Here is a 19,420-nt window from a genome sequence, read left to right as displayed (position 1 = left end):
AAGACCAAGAATATTCATTATTTATCATTGCATTTGTTTCTGTGGATTTGAGTTACCATCTGTAGTCATTCCCTTAGCCCACTTGAGCTGTGTTCTCTCCCACCTCCTTTTCACTGTTAATGGCAAATATATTTCATCTCTATAGGTCATAGGCTCAATAATTCATTATACATATATTGATTTGTTTTATACAATTCGTTTTTAAAATAGTTAAGAGAAGACAAAAAATAAACATTTGCACTCTTTCATAATTACACAATAACCTTTACAGATGTTCTTTGTTTTTTTGTTTTTGTATGGATTTGAAAATATAAGATCCTGTGCTTTTAGCCTGAAAGACTTCTTTTAGTATTTCTCAAAGGTAGATCTATGAATAATATATTCTTTCACTTTTAGCTTATCTCTTAATGTCTTTTTCCTACTTTCTCGTTTGAAATGATTCAGATTTTTCTGAATATTGGTGTCTTGGTTAACAGTTTCTTTTTTGAGCACATTGGATTTGCTATCCCACTGTCTTCTGGCCTCCCTCGTTTCTGAGAGAATTTACCTGTTTACTTTATTGGAGTTCCCTTGCAATGATGACTCATTTTTTTCTTGCTCCTTTAAGATTTTTTCCTTGCTTTGGCTTTCAGCATTTTTACTGTGACTTGTAGATCCCTTTGCATTTATCCTATGGAGTTTACCGATGTGGAGATTAATGTTTGCTTTGATGTACCTTGATGTATAGATCAATGTTTTCTAAGAAATTTGGCACATTTTCAACTATTATTTCTTCAATACTTTTGTTTTTCTCTTTCCTCTGCTTCTGGTATTGACATGATTGTGGTTTGGTATACTTAGTAGGGTCTCATATTTCTCTGAGTGTCTGTTTATTTGTCTTCATTTTTTTTCTTTCTGCTCTTCAGATTGCATAATCTCTATCAACCTACTTTCAAGTTTGCTAATTATCCCTCCTACTAGTTCACATCTACTGTTGAGCCCCTCCAATGAATTTATCATTTCAGTTTTTGAAATTTTCAACTCTAGAATTTTCATTTGGTTCTTTTTTTTTAAATAATTTTTATCTCCTTATTGATACTGTCTGTCTGTTGCAACATTGTCATAATAATCCTTCTTCACTTCTTGAATCATAGTTTCCTTTAGTTCCTTGAGCATATTAGTAATAGTTACTTTGAAGTGAAGTCTTTATTAAATCTGACATTTAGTCATTCACACAATCTGCTTTTTCCCCAATGTATGGATCGTATCTTCTTGTTTGTTTGCGTGTCTCATACTTTTTTGTTGGAAATGACATTATGGATAATGTATTGCAGCAATTCAGGTACTGGTCCCTCCCCTCCAAGGATTGCCATTGCTGTTGCTTTTCTACTTGTGTAATGACTGGCTGGACTATTTTAGCAAAGTGTATCACCCATGCCATGCCACCCCCACCCACTACTTGAATAGCCCACAGTCACAGCCTTGAATAGCCCACAGTGACCCTGGTATGATAGGGTTTTGGCAGGACTCTCTCTGGTCTCTTTCTGTGCCCACACCTAGCTGAAACTACAATAATTGTCAGCTAATTGTTTTATTATTTTCAACAATGTCCTGGGGCAAGAAAGTTCAACAGACTGATCCAATCAAATTTGGGCTCCTTTGAAGGGATAGCTCCTAGGCCATTGTTTAAGATTTGTTCTAGCCCAAGGAGTGCTCCTCCCAGCTGTCTCTTTCCCTGACTCTCTTTGGCAAACTAGCTAGCCAACACTATTGCCTATGTCCCCACTGACTCTACCAATCTTTTACCCATTGTTTGGCACCACAACTCCTACTGATTTTGAAAGCAACCTTTAGGCTTGAATTTCTCCACACTCTGTCGCAAATGAAGTCAGTTCCTTTGGGAAGAGATTCAAAGTTCTGTAACAGATATCCTGAATCTCTCTGTAGGCAAAATATATTAGTGATAACTCTGGAGCTAGGTATGGTATGATGGTTAAGTCTCTCGTCTCTCTCTGAGACATTTGCTTTAGTACCTGAGTGCTGAGTGTAAAGGGGCAGATAGCCTCAGGTCTTCTCAGCTTGTCTTTCTCAGCATGGTAAACCAAGAAAAAGCAAGCCTCAGGATTCTCGGTGATGCTGTACCCAAGGTAGAGTCTCTGTTCCGTGAGTGAGAGCAGAGTGGAAGAAAGGAGCCCCACTTGTCAGTCATACTGACCCAGAACTTAGCCTGAGCAACAGATAGCTGGGAGCAGGTTGAGAAATGCGGTTGTCCTGCTCTTTCTGGGAAATTGTCCTCTGACTTGGAACTAGGATGAGAGGGAGCCCTGGGTTCTTAGCTATACAAACCTAGACTGGATTTTCCACGTGGCTGAGACGGGAGAACAAAGGAGGGAGTGGGTCTTCATTCACATACCACCAACTCTCACTGTTCTTGCCAAACTGTAGTAGATTTTCTTGAATAAACACTTCTTCATCTACATCCCTTTACAGGTTGATTTTTGATATTTTTCATTAGTTTTTCAGGGAAGCATATCCACAGAACTCTTCATACTAGTATCCTACTTGAGGTAGAGCTTGCATATTACCTTCTTTTATCTTTGAATATTTTGAAATACTTTGAAAAAAATTCTGTGAATTTAAGTATTATTATCTTGATTTTATAAAGAAATTGTTCTTATTTCCCATCGCAATTCATTGGTGAGCGAGGATTTGAATAGAGTCCTTAAAAATACAGATTTCAAAGCTCCTTCTCTTAATATATAATACTAACTAGTTTAATAACAAAGAGGGGGTATAGAAGAGAAATAATTACTTCAGAAAAATTCTAGACAACTTACTTGCGATTTTGAAGTACAGAGGCTTATCAGAACAGGTACCTTCGAGAGCAGGTGCCCTGTGTTATTTTATATTGTGAGGGCTGAAGGAGTGTTTTGTAATAGAGATTATTTAATAGGTTTATTGCTGAGTTAATACAAAAATGAATTATGGTGGGGGAAACTTTAATGGATTTGTAGTTTCATTTTTAATTTCAGTTGATCATTTTGAGATAATATATGATAATTTTGTAGATTATGAGGAGAAATTCTATGTAGAAACACTGGAGGTAAATAGCCTAAAGTACTCTATATTGGCAAAGATAAATCAAGTGGAAGAGCAATTAGATCATTAGGAGCATTCATAGGCTTTACGTCAACTTCTGACACTTCAAGACAAAAGAATACACAAATAAATAAGCAACCAGCTCATGAACACTATGTAACCTCTATGTAACCACTTTGACATAGGTTACTTCTTATTTTTTGCAAATTTTCATGAAAAGTTCAAGGTAGATAGCGATATTAAATTAATAAATGATTATTTTACTTAATGTTAATGGTTTTAGATAATTATATATCTATGAAAATTATTTCAGATAAGTATACTCTTAGATAAGTATATATCCTATATAATTATTATCAGCATTATACTGTAAATATTCTGTCCTATTTGTTGTATATATTTAAATTTTGATAAAGTATATTTTAAGTAATATATCCAAACAGCTATAATAAATATTTGTTTTTACTTAAGTATTTAAGTTTTAATTTATTTTGAGTAATATTTTTAAAGTATGAAAGTTTTTAATTTTCTTGTTTTTAAAAACTATATGGATGAAGCCTATACATTTAGCAATTTATGGTAAATGGCATCCTACTATCTAATGGCAGTTACTAAAATTACTGCCATAATACTTAGGACAGCGTTTGCCCAAATGTGATACTCAGACTATCTGCAAAAGAAATTTCTAAAGTCCTTCTTACACATGTGCATCCTTTGGATCTACCCCACAGCCTTCCAAACAGAATCTCTGGCAATGTGGCTCAAGAATCTAGGTTGTTTTGTTTTGTTTTGTTTTGTTTTTGTGTATTTGTTTTATTTTAGAGAAGGAGAGATTGAGTGTGCGTGAGAAGGGGAAAAGGGACTGAAGGAAAGAGAGAATCCTAAGCAGGCTCCACTCTTAACGGGGTTCAATACCACGACTCTGGGATCATGACCTAAGTGGAAATCATATCAAAAGTAGGATGCTCAACCAAATGAGTCACCCAGGCACCCCCTCCCCTTCTTTTTTAGGAATCTAGTTTTTTATTATGCATTCCCCAGATGATTCGTAAGCACACAAATATTTGAGAACTATGGATCAAACAAATCAAATTCTAATAGACATACTTGAAACATCCAACCTATTCTCAATATATCAAACACTAACCCGGGATAAAGCAAAGAACCTTTGAAGAAGACACTAGAGCAATCAGAGGCGAAGGGATGAAAGGACTGTTCAGTGATGAAAAGTTTCTTTGCCAATATTTAGAGTTAATATGTAAAAAACTGTAAGTCCGACAGAAGAGACATGGAAAATGTTTATTTGGGATAAATAAGTTGCAAGCCACATATACAATCAGAACAAATTTAAAAAATATGTTTAGTCTTGTGTGTGAACGAGCATAATTATAGTCCCTCAGTCTTGGCATATGATAGGGCAGTTTAAGTTTGATATTTCCTTTTGACGGTAGACCTCTAAAGGGATGAAAAGTATAGAAGATGATTTCTCCTTTTTTTATGTTAGGTTAAATGGGTAATGGTATATTGAAGAATTAGAACTTCATCAAAGGTCATTTAAAGCAAAGCGCTGTAATTATTCACTTTTTATGGATACTAATTATGTTTTCGCTCATGCTTTTCAGTATTTCAAAATGAAATTGCTGTACACTTTCATGCCAAAACATCTTTACAGAAGTTGTTACAGATTATTTCCAATACCTTTTGCTCAGCCATTTGGCGTCTTCACTATTCAGGCAACAATGTTCATATGGTAATAGTTAAATTTGTTTTTCACTAGGGCCCTCTCAACCAAATTTTTCATTTGTAGCTTGCACGTGCTGAACTCTAGAAAGTATTTTAATTATTTTATTTGAACGTGGGTATTTCTAATTCAATTGATCTCGGATATGTTGCCAATTTTTTTATTTTTTTTCTGCTGGAAGAGTAGGCCTTACTGTACAAATTTAAGATTCCTTTGATTTTATTTTTTAGATTTCAGTTAGTCAGGCAGGCTTAGGTTTGAATTCCAACTCTACTTTTTCCTAGCTGTGTGACATTATGAGAGTGTTAACCTCTCTGAAACTCACTTCATTCATCTCTAAAATGCAGTAACACTCACTGTGCAGTATAGACAAGATTAAGGGAGTTGGTAGAGATAATGTGCAGAGCAGAGTAAAATGGCACATACTAATTGGTTGTTATTGCTGCCTAACAAATTACCCCAAAATTATGAGAGCAAACATTTTACTTTGTTCTTCATGTATTGGTTACATATTTGAGTAAAGCTTGGCTGGGCTATTTACTCTAAAGTTCTCTGATACTATTGCACTCAGATGTTGGCTGGGACTACAATCATCTGAAAGTCTAAATGGGCTGGATGTCAAAAATGGCTCGCTCAAATGCTGACACTTGGAGTTGACTGTAGGCTGAAAGCTTAGCTGCACCATTGCTGGAGTGTCTACCTGTGTCTTCTCCAGCATACAAATATCAAGATAATGAGATGTACTCCCTGGTTTCTGACTTCTCCCAGAGCAAACTTCCCAAGAGAGCCAGTTGAAAGATTCATGATCTTTTCTGATCTGACCTTGAAGTTACATAGTTACATTTAGTACATTATCTTAATTACAAGACTCACTGGGAGAGAACCAGGAATTCCCTGGGAATTACAAGATTCAATGGAAGGGAACTTTAGACCCCAAATCTTGATGAGCAGATATGCAAACAACTTTTTTTAAACCACCACATAATCCTATAGATTTGAGATATGAATAGTCCATGTAATTTTGTTAACTTTCTCTTAAGTTTTTATATTTTTTTATACCAGGAGTATATAATATATTGGTTATATATATAGAGAGAGATGGGTAGCTATAGTTTACTTGTTATTTTACATGTACCTTACATGTTATATATATATTTTTATATGTGTATATTTTATACATAAATTCTCCCAACATCTACATCAATCAATCAATCAATCAATTGATAGATAGATAGATAGATAGATAGGTGTAGACATTAGGAAAATTCAACTACAATTGTCAGGTTTTAAAATAGATTATTAACGAACAAACATGAAAATATACTCAACATCACTCATCATCAGGGAAATGTTAATCAAAACTACAATGAAACATTTCCTCACATCTGTTAAAATGGTTAAAATCAAGAAGATAAGAAGCAACAAATGTTGGTCAGGATGTGGAGAAAAAAGAACCCTCATGCACTGTTGGTGGGAATGTAGATTTGTATAGTCACTGTGGAAAACAGTATGGAAGTTCTTTAAAAAATTAAAAATAGACTTACCATATGATCCAATAATTCCACTAGGCACTCCCATGTTAATTGCACTCCCAATAAGATATATGCACTCCCATGTTAATTGCAGCATTGTTTATAGTAGTAATACAAGGAAGCAACATAAGTGTCCATCAATAGACAGATGGATAAGGAAAATGTGGAATTTATACACAATGGAATATTATACAACCATAAAAAGGATGAGATCATGTCATTTGAGACAACATGGATGGACTTAGAGGTATTATGCTAAGTAAAATAGGTCACACTGAGAAAGACAGATGCCATATGATTCTACTCATAAATGGAATCTAAAACAATGAACAAACAAAAAGCAGAATTAAAACTATAAATACAGAGAACAAGCTGATGGTTGCCAGAGGGGAGGGGGTTTGGGCAAAATGGGTAAATGGAAGAGTGATATAGGTGTCCAGTTATGGAAGGAGTAACTTAAGGAAATAAAAGCAGAACATAAAGAATATAGTCAACGATATTGCAATAGCGACGTGATGAGATAGATGGTAACTATAATTGTGGTGAAGACATCATAATGTATAAACTTGTCAAATCACTAAATTGTACACCTGAAACTACTGTGATATTGTGCATCAACTAGATTCAAATAAAATAAATAGACCGATAAATAGATAAATAAATAGTGTTTCTTCCAGAGGATTAATTTTTTAACATAGGTGTGTAAATATAGGCAAAGACACTGACTACAAAATGTTTTAAAATTTATAGCAACCTAAGGGTTCTATAAATCCATATTCTGAAATAAAACAGAATACACAAAGAAATTGCAATTTTAGTCTATTCAGATACTGGTTGCCAAAAGAGCAAATTGAAAACATCTTGTAAGCATTCCTATCATATGCATGTTCTTTTGCTCAGTCATTTCATTGTTACATCCATGAAATTTTTCTGTTCAAGAGAATGAGTTCATATGTGAATGCTCAACTTTGATCCGTGCCCCAGTATTCTAATATCCTAATTCTCCATGAGATTGCTATGGTCATCGATAAACATACAGATTAAAAGCAAAGCTAAATAAGTTTCTAAGGACAAGTTCTTCATCAATGTGGTAAATTTCCAGATAGGAATTTGGCTTTCTTGCTTCCAGTGAATTAAAAATATAGGTATTCAGATCAGGAGTTTTTACCTGCGATAACAAATACCTTTGTGGCCAGAGCTGCCCAACACAAGCTGGGTATTACCAACCAAACCAAATGGTTCAGGGGGCATAATAGCAATCCTGTGTGTGAATGGGGAGAATGTTTCTTACAGGTTCAGACTTGAGCAGGTTCAGAAAGGACAAGCAAAATATATTCACAGACTTCCATGGAAGCCATCACTGTTGTACCAATGCCTTTCCTTCAAATCATATCTTCTAAAGGTTGACCCCTCTGGCATATGCTGAGATTTGCTACCCAGATCTCCCTTCAGGAATAAAGGACTCATTAACCCCACATACTGTGATAACCAGCCCTCAGCTGTCAGCCCTTTTTGGGATTGCCTCAGCTGAACAGAGCTTCCTTGCCTAAGATCTCTTCTTTTCTTGGGTAGCCTACATTCTGTGACCATTGATAAAGGATACAAAGAAAGGTCTGGTGCCTTTATCCAGCTCAGGACAGCTCTCAAGAGTCTTCTGGTCTTCAGCCTTCTCTTCAGGGCTATCTAAGGCATTCCACAGACACTGTCACAGCTCAATTTTCTTCCTGCCCAATCCTGCCCCCTCCCTTTTCCTTCCACAGATATTGTTCTCAAGAGCACACTCTAATAAATGTCTTGCATGTTAAATCTTGCATGTTAAACAGAGTCCGCTTCCTAGGAAACCCAACCTGAAACAATTATGACCAAATAACAGAGAAGGAAAACCTCAGGTCTGGTCCACAGATGGTAATACATAATACATTGGGACTAGCCAGAAATGTACTGCGGCCACACCACAGCCTCACTCAGAGGTGGCCCCAAAAGACTGTGGTTAAGGAGATTCTATCAATGTTAAAAACTGTGAGCAGTACAGTTCATTGTTTACCATGTGTGGAAGGGATAGTTGAGTTATGGGAAAGTTGAGTTATGAGTATACATTTATTCCTGTGCCTGAGGGAACAATAATGAAAAATCAGAGGCAAGAAAGTCTGGAGAATAGACAAGTTGATGGAACAATGGAAGTGGACAGAGTATGCAAACGTTCATGGCTTACATTAATAGCTACTGAAGAGCATTCAACACAGAAAAGGAAATCAACAACTGACTGGACAAGATGATCCATCTTGTGTCAATCATCATATTTATTGAGCCGAGTGGGGCTGACACAATGAGTTATGAATGATGTGGCCATTGTGCCGGAGATAAAGACTACATATGGACTATACAGCATGGGCTCTCTCTCATCCAGAATGATCTAGCTGCTACCATTACTGAATGCCCTATCACCAGTGGCAATGTAGCACCGTCATGGAGGAGAAGAGCCAATCACTTGATTTCAATTCCACTGCATTGGACTTTTTCCATCCTTTATCATCCTTACCAGAATTGACATCTGGGTTTTTCTTTTATGTCTACAGGGCAACTCCAGCACTACTATTAGAGTATTTGCCTAACGATGAACCATTGGCATAGTGTCACGTACAACATTGCCTCACACTAACAGGTATTGCTTTTTACATTTCAGATGTATCATACATGTTTATTGCAATTCACGATAAGATGAAACACAGCACACGCTCCTTGGCATTGAGGTCTGACTCACATCGTGAGCAGTCACAGTCTCGTGGGCAGCTCTTTCTTCCCTCTGGGGCCAGAGTTAAGGCAGACTCCTCTTCTGAGTACTCTATAGAAGAAGCTTCTGTTTGGTCTGGAAATTGAATGACACATTTCTCTTATGTACCCAATGTCGTATTTCCCTCACTTTCACTTTCACTGGTGTCATTGAAACATTCGGTTCCATCATCTCATGCTGCCGGGAGATGGAGACACACCCTGTAGCAAATCGAACAGAGAAGGTGTCATCTGTGGCGCCCAGGTGAGTTCCTTTCACTGTGGAGAACTGCTCAAAACCCAAGACGTCTTCATAATAAGCTGCATGGGGATCGAGACAGAAAGGGGGAATCTAACATATTTGCTTCCAGCCCCTTGAAGCTAATGTTCTTAAACACAGGGTGTTGTTTTCTCCAGCTGCTCCAAGGCCCTCACAGCCCAGTTGTTGCTGAGGATTTTGGGTGAGTAACAATAGCCGCCATGTCTGAGCTCCAGCAGCAGCACGGACCTACCTCTCCTGACTGTCCTGACCCCTCACACGTGCTGTGCTGTGCCTACCTCATGGCCTGTATACACACTCTGCCCGCTCCCCTTTTGTGAAGTTTATTCTTTATTCAAAGTTTAAAAATGTACTGTGCTGCACTATTGCAAAAATTCATGGTTCAAAACATTTTGCAGCTAGTAAGATGGCAATAAAAAGTAGATTTTTAAAAAACTTTTTTTAAATTTTAGACAGAGGGATAGAGAGCAGAAGAGAGGGGCAGTGGGAAAGAGAGAGAGAGAGAGAGAGAGAGAGAGAGAGAGAATCTCAAACAGGCTTCATGCTCAGTACAGCCTAATGCAGGGCTCAATCCCATGACCCTGGGATCATGACCTGAGTAGAAATCAAGAGTCTGACACTCAACCAACTGAGCTACCCAGGTACCCCTCAAAAGTTGATTTTTAAACTCATTACTATCAATTATTCTTATAGTCCCTTGCAAATTCAGAATTTCAAGTTGTATTTTCTTTTTCTAAATTGCCCACAGTACTCAAGGTGCCTGAAGCTAAAGCAGTTGTTGCAGAAAGAAGGAGAGTGAGGAGGAGATAGCAGACATCAAGGGATTTCCGTTTCTCTTTTGCTGCCCATGTACTTCAGGCCATCAGCCTGGCTCTATCTGTAATCAAATAAACAGCTCTGCACCAGTCTGGATGGCTTTCTTAGCCAAATTCCTTTTCCTGTGATCACTGTAAACAACCACAACTTTTGCATGGCACTTTGGATTTACCGAATAATTTGCAAAATGAATTTTGTTGCCTTAACAGGTTGCATCCACCACGAAATCATTATTTAAGTGGAATAGAAAACTGCACATGTATTTGTCATATACTTCCTTCTTCTCTCTGCTTCATCTTAAGAATAGACCCACTTTACCCCAAAAGAGGCAAAAGAATAGATATATATCCACAGAACACTTTAGACTTACCATGTACTATGTCAGCTGAAGTCCGCTGAAGAGCGGACTATAGAATATAGTAGAGAGGTTTGGCAAAGGCACCAGCTCAAGTAGCATCCTGTGAGGTGCGGTCCTCCAGAATGTGGTTTGTATTCTGAATGAATGGTTCATTTCTGGTTCTGTGACCCCAGTTCATTGGATATACAGGTGTGGGAACCAAGGGTAGAAGTGGGGCTGGTACTTCTCACCATCACTCCTGGTGACACACTTTCAGAATGCATGCTTCTCATCACCATCCTTTACATTACGTCATCATTAGTTCTATTTCCCAGGGTGCAGCGCGAGCATTCTAGTGTAGCTGGAGGTACAATTACCATCTGGTCGTGTTGGGCTCGTCATGCCAGGGAACCAATAAGCAAAGAGTTAACTCTACAGGGGATAAAAATTGACCTTAACAACCATGGGGGAGTTAGAATTGCTGCTACACCTTGGGGACAGGGAGGAATATATCTGAAAAAGAGGAGGCTCCCTGGGATGTCTTTTGGTGCTTCAGCACTTAGTGGTAACTAAGAATCAGCAGGTACAGCAACCACAGCCCAACAAGGGCCAGGCGGCTAAGGCTTCAGGATAAAGGTCCCGAGTGGCTCCACTGGGCACACAGTTAGACCCTCCTACTAGTCAAATATAACGGAAATTCAAAGTACATAGTGGAGGAAAGAAAATACTGATTATGGCTTTAGGATTTACATCCAAGCAGTGAGGATAACCTTCATTCAACTAACCTTTTATTAAATCCTCTCAAATTTGCCTACCACCTTAAAAGGGACTCTGTAATGGGAATGAGAGAAACTGAGAGGTAAAAGATATGGACTGTAGTAGATGTGCCTTGAACTCTGCCTCAAACCCTCTCCACATCCCACTCCAGGACTGCCGTGGTGACTTGTTCTTTGAAAGCTTCACCCAGCTTTCCATAGGGGCAACCTGACAACATTTGACTGAGGCCTGTGGTAAGTATCTCTCAGTTTCTACCTGGTATTTTGCTTTTTTTTTTTTTTTTTTTTTTTTTTTTTTTAACGTTTATTTACTTTAGAAAGAGACAGAGACAGAGACAGAGCATGAGCGGGACAGGGGCAGAGAGAGAGGGAGACACAGAACCCAAAGCAGGCTCCCGGCTCCGAGCTGTCAGCACAGAGCCCAACGTGAGGCTTGAACCCACAAACCGTGATATCATGACCTGAGCCGAAGTCAGACGTTTAACCGACTGAGCCACCCAGGTGCCCCTGTTTGGTTTTGGTTTTGATGCACCTGTGTGGAAAGTATATAAGAACCTGTGCATCATTCAGAAGTGCAAAGGAGCATTAACGTGGTTTCCCTTGACCAGTGGGGGACAGAAGATAAAAGATGTGTCCACCATTTTGATACCCTAGTTAGTCACTTCTGAAACACATACATAAGGCTCTTTGGAAAAACGAAACAAAACAAAAACAAAAACAAAAACAAACAAAATACCACTTTGAGTACCACTGGTGTGGCCAACCTTGTAACTCATCCCTAAATTGGCTTTTCCTCCTTCCTGTTTAATCCTCCACATCTTGCTTTCCAGTATCATTTCCTTCTTGCCTTCCAGCAATTCATGAATATACTACCTGCACAAAAGCCTTTGCCTTAGAATCTGCCTTCAGAGAATGTCTAAGACAAGTGACTATTAAGAAACCTAATGTTATGGTAACCCAGAATGGAGGGATTTCTGAAACATGATAGTGTTACCCAATTTGAGGCATTATATTTCTACACAGGAACCTGGGAAACTCGTTTATTATATCAGGATTCACCTCACTTAAAGTATATTTGAAGCTTTCAGAAAACTAATTTATGGGGGCATTTTATCCTCATTGCATTTGATTCTAAGCCTGGAAACTATTCTGATAGCTAAGTTGTTTTAAAAATCCAGCACACGATGTAGCCAAGTCTAGAGGGATCTCAACCTGACACTCCCAGTTATGTCACTGGGATGTGCACATGAAGGTCCAGAGACAATGCTTGGCTCGCCTTTAAACAAAGGGCAGTCTCCATGCTGTGGCAGATAGACACTGACGCACTTCTTTTCTGATTTCAAAACACTTCCACTCATCTCTGGACATTTCTCAACACAGCTTGGGAATCTGGTGCCCTAAAAATGCAAGAAGCAAGATGAGTTTGAGGTTCACAGACATTGCTTCCAACTTTCCTCTGCGTGGCACATTTTTTAAGCATTCCACATCAGTACGCAAATGTTTCCATGTTTTCTTTGAATAAACAAATTCTAAAACATCACAGGCTCTCTGCTGGCACAGTAGATTTAAATATTAGACAAAACATATAATGCAAATGATTATCAACAAAGTTTAATCATTCAGCTTTTCAGATTTATCACAAATTCAACATTGTCATGCCTGAAAATTAAATCTGGTTATTTTTAAAATCTAAAATAATTAAAAAATGTTTCCTACGTACATATAACACCCTTACCAAGCAAATGTGGAGGGTGCTGAAAAAATTTTTTGGGCATTTTCAAATTAGATAGCAGTGATAATTATGTAAAGTTAATAATCAGAAGTTATATGCTATCTTCAAACATAAAATGTATCATTTAAAAATTACTGTATCCTTGACTAACCTGAATTTAAATGAATAATGATGGTGATGATAAAGACGATCATAGTTAGCACTTACTGAGCACTTTCTGTGTCCCAGCATTTTGCTAAGCACTTTACATCTATCATTCCATTTCATTCTCCAACAACTGTATCCAGTAAATTCTGATGTCACCCCCATTTGGTAGCCACAATTCCACAGGCACAGAGAGATTAAAAAGTTCCACAATAATAGCCAGCTTGGAAACCATGAAGCAGCAAGGAAAACCGTTCAAAGAACCAAAATGGAGGGGAAAATCATTTCCTATCTCTGAGAATTCCAGTCATGACCATGTCTTTCAGTTTAAGGGAATGGGAGAAGAGTAAATGATCACTGATACTCCCTTAAAATAATTTTAGTTCTTATTATGGATCTATCGACAATACTGAAGAGTCACTTTAGAAACAGATTTAAAACAAAAATGAGAGGCACCTCAGTCTGTTAAGCATCTGACTTCGGCTCAGGTCATGATCTCACGGTCTGGGGGTTCGAGCCCCGCGTCAGGCCCTGTGCCGACAGCTCAGAGCCTGGAGCCTGCTTCAGACTCTGTGTCTCCCTCTCTCTCTGCCCCTCCCCCACTCACACTCTATCTCTCTCCTGCAAAAATAAATGTTAAAAAAAAAAAAAATAAGTCACAATGTGATCAGTAACACTGAACAATTGAAAAGACCTTAAAAATACGTATTTCAGTTATGAAGATACTGTGGGACTTCACGCCCTATGGTTGTATCAAGAGCATCTGTTCTTAGGCTTTAGTAAACATGTCTGTCATATTACCAAGGGCTAAAAAACATACAAAACTTCTAGCCTTGTGACAAGTGTCAGTTGCCCTTCAATGTGGTCACACTCTCAACTTGCATTTGGTTTGTCTCTTCTCACACTGTGCTTGTGCTTGATGAAAGTGCCCTTGGGCTCCTCAAGTTTACTCAGCGAAGGGGTTTCTGGACCCACTGTAGAATCCTTGGGGCTCTTCCTGTTCATCCCTTCCCAGGCTGTTCCCTCTCCACCTGGCTGGGTTCCTACTAGATGATGCAAGGCTGTGAAATGGGACTGTGTTTGGGATCCAGCTGAGGGGAGAGCATGCCGGAAAGGTCACAGAAACTTCCACATAAACATCTGTGTCTTGACCGGTTGTGTGTTAGCAGGACTAGAGGATGCTTGTCCTGCAGAGGGGAACACACAAACAGTACTCAACAAGCCCCGCTCCAGAAATGCTTCCCTGTCATTTATGCACCAGTGGGAGGGGCCTTTGACAATGTTTTCCCTTGGCTTGTGAATACGATTCACGGTCTCATTACAAATTATTTCACCACGTGATGAATCTTATTGTCTGACCTGCAGAGCAAGCCCTAAGCACAATCGTGAATCAAGCCAGATTCATCCACGGAAGCCTCCTCCTCTTTGGCGTCGTCCGTCACCATTATCTTTGCATTTTTTGTTGAATTTTGAGTATTTACTTTGTGCTAATCTGACGTCAAAGTGCCACACCTAAGCCTGATCTCCCTGATGGCTCAGTGGTCTAAAGCTTATCACAACCTGAATTTACTAGCCACTGTCCCCTTCTTAGTTTATCACCTCAGAATCTGCGGTCTTTAACTGGCATGTAGTTTTCAAGAAGAGTTCAGGTGTTCATTAGGTTTAAATTTTGGACAACCTTTTTGGCAATAAACCATTATGCCCCAAAGCAAAGTTCACAGGGAGAGTTCAAGCCACACCTGACACTGGAGAGGGCTTTATTTGTGAATAGGTAGTTTCCCCTGTCCCTGGGCCACCAGTGCCTTCCCCACATCGTGGTTATGTATTTTTGCCACCTCTGGAGAAGGCGGAACACATTTTAAAAAATTCCTAATGTGTAATTCTCTTTATCGTGCACATTTTGTTTATTGCTTGGAATTCTTATCTTGGAGGATTTCCCAGGGTCTTGTAATCCAGGTCTTAGCCCTGCCAATCCTTTCCAGTCTGTCCAGTTTGCTCACTTCAACCCAAGCTATGAGCCTTTCTCCAGCTTTATCTTTCTTAAAATAAAAACCAAAGGAAGGGTGGACACGAGTGAAGGATCTCTAACACATACCCTCCAAAATTCTCAGCCTAAATAAAACTACTAAATAAAAATACTTACTAAAAAGTATGGTTTTTATATACACAGTGGAATACTACTACTTGGCGATGAAAAAGAATGAAATCTTGCCATTTGCCACAATGTGGATGGAACTGGAGGGTATTATGCTAACCAAATAAGTCAAAGAAAGATATATGATTTCACTCATATGTGCAACTTGAGAAACTCAACAGATGAACACAGGAGAAGAGAAGGGAAAATAAGATAGACAGAGACAGAGGAGGCAAACCGTAAGCAACTCTTAAATACATAGAACAGACTGAGGGTTAATGGAGGGGTGTTGGACAGGGAGATGGGTTAAATGGGTGACAGGCATTAAGGAGGACACATTTCAGGATGAGCACTGGGTGTCATATGTAAGAGAGAAATCACTGGGTTCTACTCCTGAAGGCAAGACCACACTGTATATTAACTAACTTGAATATAATGTTAAAAAAAATAGGGGCACCTGGGTGGCTCAGTCAGTTGTTTAAGCATCCAACTTCAGCTCAGGTCATGATCTCATGGTTTGTGAATTTGAGCTCCGCGCTGGGCTCTGTGCTGACAGCTTAGACCCTGGAGCCTGCTTCAGATTCTGTGCCTCCCTCTCTCTGCCCCTCCCCTGCTCGTGCTCTCTCTCTCTCTCTAAAAATAAATAAACATTAAAAAAAAATAAATATATAAATATATCCTGTGACAAAAAGAAAAAAGAGAAAGAAATACCCTATGGAAATAAGTAAACAAAAGATGTTTCAGACTCAAAAAAAAAAAAAAAGTATGGTTTTAATTAATAATCTGACTTACCCTAAGGGAATAGCTACATTAGCCAGAAATGATCAGTTCTTCTTTTAAAAAAGTTTTATTTGGCTCAGTATTGTAAGCCTAGAGGGAAAAGTATAGAAACTAGAGTCAAAAAAAAAAAAAAAAAAAAAAAAAGGGATGTTCAGTTCCCAGTTGTGTGGGCTTGAGCAAGTTAGCTATCTCCCTGGCTCTCACTGTTTTTGTGAGTGAAATAGGTAAAATAAAATCTAGACTGCTACAAAATTAAATACCATGAAAGGATACACATAAATATCCTTGTTTAGTAACATACTTTACACACAAAAAGGAAGAGAAACTCAGCAATAAACAACCAGCCAGGAGCAAGCAAATGTAGGTCCTTAAGTGTTCTGTGGTCAATGCCAGTTCCAATGGCGTGTGTGCTCCTTAAAGATGTACGATTCCCCAAGCAAAAGAGGTAAGTCTCATACAACATACAAAGACTTGTGGGAGCCAAGCTATAGTTTCTTCTCAGCCTTTTCTCCCAAGGCCTCAGTCTTCCTCCCTATGGTAGTGTCATCCCAAACTGCCTGAACTCCCTCAATTCCTCTGTCATGTCTGTCTCATCACTTTTTGCACAAATCAATCTGCCCACCTAGAAAATACATTTCCATCTTAATTTCCTGAAGGGACTAAGACATTTGTACATACTCATGGGCGCCCACACGCACACACACACGCACGTTTACTCAGTTGTGCCCATGCTATACCACAAAGATTCTAAAAACAGGGTTAGCCCCCAAATGCAGTTTCACAAATGACCTTCAGGAAATAAAATAAACTCTCAAAATCACATGCAGAATTTTGTTTATATGCGCCTTTGCACGTTTTTCGAAAAAAGGGGTTTGCTGCTTTGATCACATTCTCGTGAGGGTCTGTGATCCAAAACAAGTAAGAACTATTGTTGCAGTTCTGGGTGCAAATCACCACTATACTGAGACATTGTTTGCAGGGATCGTGTGTTCCTGGCCGCTAAAGTGTAGAGTGCTCAAAAGGTATTTGATGCATTTGCAAGAGAACATCCTCTGGGTACCGGAAATGATGGAAAAGTGTCACACGAGGAAAAGTGACATTCATAAAACAGAAAAGTCCATCCTTGCCCAGCTGCTATAAACTAAAGCTTGGTTGGTGGAGTTTATAATTTGCTAATAATTAGTGCTTTTCTATATACAAAATTAATTATAGCATAATAAAATCCAATAGCATTTGTTCTTAATTCTCCTCTGATCTGCATTCTGTTGTTTATTCTCATTTGTTCTGATAAGGTCCATTGTCTGTAATGTTGCTTCATAAAGGGTAAGAAATAAATCAATGGTATTTAGCTTTTCTAACCATCTGGTCTGGCAAACATCCCAAAATTAATGTTTAAATCTGGGTGCAGTTCATGTATTTTGTCTTGTCTTAGGGAATATCTCTGGAGAGGGGAAATGAGGGGTAGGAATTTCCCTCTAATCTCACTGAGAAATTTGATCTTTTTGTGGATAGTGCTCTATAAATACTGTAGGTTTTCATTACATGTTAGGAGGTTCAGTTCTACAACAAAGGCCATGATTGGTCAGTTTGAAAGCTCTCGCTTAGGACACTTTTATTTTTTAGAGAAGGAGTTAGCAGACCTTTTCCACTAAGTGGCTATGTAGTAATGATTTTAGGCTTTTCCGACTATATAGTTTCTGTTGCAATCACTCAGCTCTGCTGTTGGTGCGAAAACAGCCATAGACAACATGCAAAGAAATGGATGTGGTTGTGTTCCAATAACATTTATTTACAAAAAGAAGTTCCTCCTTAAGTCAGATTACTGAGGTTAGTTCACCAAGGACCCTGCAGCTTCCTCCTGATTCTCCTGGGATGCTCACTCTGAGGATGCCTGCCTAATTAAGAATAGTATTTAACTCAGCCTTCTAGAACCTCCATATCCTGACACTGAGCGGCTTTTCCTGCCTTACCCTGCTCTAACCCCTCCGTGTATGGTCTGCTCCCACATGTATCTTCTGTGACAGTGTCACCAGTGGGACATGTAGCTTCTGTGACACCATGCTGCTACTTGGTCGTTGGGGTAACTGGAGAGTGAGAGGAAAGAAAACACAATGATTCTGGAATTCTGAAGTAGGATGAAGAAGAGGTATTACCTTTAGTAGAAAGGCTGAAGTCACAGTAGGAAACTTATTTGAAAGAAAACATGAATCTCTCTAGCATAAAACCATTGCAGTCATGGAAATCCTGTCTTGTGTAACCCTCCCTTCCTTTGCACATCTCTCACTTTAGCCTATTGGGCTGACAAAAACCCCATCCCGGTTAAGTTCAACTCTGATTGCTCTGTTCCTCCCCCAGGCTGAACACGGCTGGGAAAAGCACACAAGTTCAAATGTGCACCACTCTGTACCAGGCCCCTGATTTTCCTTGGAAACCACATCCATTTCCCTAATCTATCCACTTCCCCACAACTAGAGGACCATTTGGAACCTCCTTCTCTATGCTCATATGCCCCACATTTCTGCTTCCACCTTCACTTGAGCCGTTGACCTTGCTTCCTATTCAACAGGGAAAGAGAAACAATGAAAATACAATCCCCACAGCTTCTTGCATCACCACATCTAGCCACCTCTCTGCCTTCTTGCACGTGCATTCTTCCAAGCTTCCTATCATCCTGCAATTCTTTCTCTTTCCCTGTTTTCCCTCTCCACCAAATAACTTCCAACAGTTTGTATGCATGCTATCATCTCTCCCAGAGGAAAAAAGAAAGAAAGAAAGAAAGAAAGAAAGAAAGAAAGAAAGAAAGAAAGAAAGGAAAAGAAGAAAGAAAAAGAGTCCTTCTCTTCTACTCACAGACCCCCTCCAGCTCTAAGTCCACTCTGGTCTGGTCTTCCTTTTAGAAGTCGTTTGCATTCATGGTATTCATTGTTTTTAAGTTTCGTCTCCCTGACTCTGAGTTTTGCCCCCACCATTGTACTGAACTGGCTCTTCCAGGTCCCCAGTGACTTCTGCATTGCTAAATCCAGTGCTTAATTCTCAGTCCTTACCCCTCACCTCCCTTCAGGGTTTGACACTCTTCAAACTCTTTCTCCATCTGGCTGCCAAGATTTCACACTCTCCCAGTTGCCCTATACCTCCATGTCCACTCCTTCCCTGGCTCCCTTGCAAGTTTCTTGTTAGGTCCCCAACATCTGCACCTTGGCATGACCCAGAGCTCAGTCCCTCAGGCCTCCTCTCTTTTCTCTCTGCACACACGACCTCGGCGATTCATCCGGTTTTGTGATTTTAAATATCATCTATAGGA

The 19,420-nt window shown here is 39.1% G+C and overlaps 2 long non-coding RNA genes across 4 annotated transcripts in view; both read left to right on the top strand.

The window, feature by feature from the left end:
* The first annotated feature begins 9,294 nt into the window (after positions 1-9,294).
* LOC122238009 lies at positions 9,295-10,293 on the top strand. The gene is made up of 3 exons (XR_006216927.1): positions 9,295-9,385; positions 9,521-9,581; positions 10,149-10,293. It is a non-coding gene; the product is annotated as an uncharacterized LOC122238009 (long non-coding RNA).
* A 626-nt stretch (positions 10,294-10,919) lies between these two features.
* LOC122238008 overlaps positions 10,920-19,420 on the top strand; it is a 76,636-nt gene continuing 68,135 nt past the window's right edge. For all 3 annotated transcript variants that reach the window (XR_006216926.1, XR_006216925.1, XR_006216924.1), the window contains exon 1: positions 10,920-11,563. This is a non-coding gene — a long non-coding RNA (uncharacterized LOC122238008). The remainder of the gene's footprint in view (positions 11,564-19,420) is intronic.

This window comes from Panthera tigris, chromosome B1 (assembly GCF_018350195.1).
Source record: "Panthera tigris isolate Pti1 chromosome B1, P.tigris_Pti1_mat1.1, whole genome shotgun sequence".
In the NCBI taxonomy this organism is placed as follows: Eukaryota; Metazoa; Chordata; class Mammalia; order Carnivora; family Felidae; genus Panthera; species Panthera tigris.
This window is presented reverse-complemented; position numbering and strand designations above follow the sequence as displayed.